Raw genomic sequence first — 2,162 nt, forward strand, 5'->3', positions numbered from 1 at the left:
TCATACTAACTGAACTACATAGGCAAGGACCCCATTTCCAAGCAAGGTCACATTCGGAGGTTCTGGGGGACCCTCCTCAACCCAGTACTAGTATCAAACAGGGAAGTTTGACTGGGTGAAGATGCTCCTGACACTCAGGCAGGAGGGCAAGGGGACAGGGACAGGGAAGTCCAGAGCTTGGAACTGTGCTTCCGTGGGCAGCTTCCCCCAGGGGCCCAGGAGGTGCTTTAGCTCTGAGAGTGCACTTGGAATGTCAGGGCGAGGTTGGAAGGCTGCCCACTGTATTCCATCCTGTGTCCACCAGTTTTCTCAAGTCTACGCTTCTCTATTCTCTGTTTTCCTCTGCTGGAAGAAGGGGAGACGATTAATACTAGAAATCAAACCAGACTTGAAATTGGGTGATAGCAGTTCAAGTCATGATGACTCAGCTACTTTCAACTTTGGTCAGTCCTGTGACTTCTGAGTCTGTTTCCTCCTCTATAAAATGAGGATGTCGGAGGATGATCCATAAGGATCCTTCTGGCTCTAGGAGCTATGACTTTGGGAGGAAGAAGGTGAACTATGCTCCGCTGCCCGTTAGGATACTTTCAATAGGGCCCTTCATCATCCCCGCCCCCCCCCCCCCCATATATCCATCAGACAGTATTTGTGGTTGCAAACAATAGAAATTATCTTTTTTAAAATATAATTTTATTGATTTCAGAGAGGAAGGGAGAGAGAAACATCAATGATGAGAGAGAATCATTGATCAGCTGCCTCCTGCATGCCCCAACTAGGGATCAAGCCCGCAACCCAGGCATGTGCCCTGACTAGGAATTGAACCGTGACCTCCTGGCTCATAGGTCGACAGAAATGGCCCTCCTGGGCCAGAAATCGATTATCTTGAACACAACAGGGATTTATCACAAGGCAATTGGGGGCTGGCACCAAGAACAACCTGGTCCCCCTCATATCCCATGAACTCTCCAAGTTTGTGATCTCTTTCTTACTCAAGGGTCAGCTCCCTGAGTGAGAGTCTCCCCTGTGTTGGGTGTGGGCAGAGAACAGATAAGATTTCCCCAAAGGGAGATTGAGTTGCTGATAAAAGGAAGGGTTGGATGGTGGACAGCCAAGAGAACATGTCTATAGCCAGTAAGTACAGTACTGTATTTGGAATTCAGCCAAGGATGAAGATTTTAATAGTATATTTAGCCACTAGTATCTCTAACGTTGTATTACTAGACTGTTATCACTCTTACTTTAAGTTAGTGGTTACGAGCTCATATTCTGGAGTCAGAGAGACCTAAGTCTGAATTCCAGCTCTGCCCCAGGGTAGTGGTGACTTTGGGGAAGTTATTTATTGCTTATACTTACATACAAGGAGCCTGCTTCCTCATCAGTCATGTAGGGATGATCAGACTGACCTTATAGATTATTGTCCAAATTAAAGGAGATGATACATACAAAAGAGCTTAATGCAAAGCCGGGCCCACAAAATACACATTACCTAGTAGTACATTCAGCCAATTTCCAAAGAAATGAGTCAAGTTACCGGCCCCACAGTACCTCTGAGTTCAGCGGCACAAAGCTTCCCTGTAGAAAACCCCACTGAAAAGGACTAAATGGAAACGTCGCTGGCTGGAACCCAGGACTAAGTTCTCTCTGAGCAAGCACATTTCCCGAGTAAGGCAGCGGAGGTGTGGCAAGGGCTTTCCCACGGCGGCCCTGCAGTCCCGGCCTCTCCCTCCCCGCGGGGACAGGCTGGGCTCCCCGCGCCAGGTGAGCCAACCTCGCGGGGCAGGCGCTGGAGGGCGGAGAGGACTGTCCGGCCCGCCTGGGCCCGGTCCCCCCGGCGGGGAGCAGACGGGGAGGACGGCGACCGCAGGAGCTGCCTCCAGGGGGGGCGCGGGGCAGCCGCGGCTCGGACCCCACTGAAGCGCGGGACGGCCCCGGCCTCCCCGGCCCCCGCGCGTCCTCGTCCCCGGGTCCCGGTCCCCACGCGTCCCCGCCCCGCGCTCCCCAGCCCTGGCTCGCCCCGCCCCGCGCGCCCTCGCGTCCCCGCCCCGCGCGCCCCCGCCCCCCGCGCCGGACGCCCGCCAGCGCCCCGGGCCGAGTAGTGGGCGCGGGCGGCCGCCGGGAGGAGGAGGAGGGGGCGGAGGAAGAGGAGGAGGAAGGCGTCGGGA

This window comes from Myotis nattereri (assembly GCF_964212035.1).
Source record: "Myotis nattereri genome assembly, chromosome: 8".
NCBI classification, from domain to species: Eukaryota; Metazoa; Chordata; class Mammalia; order Chiroptera; family Vespertilionidae; genus Myotis; species Myotis nattereri.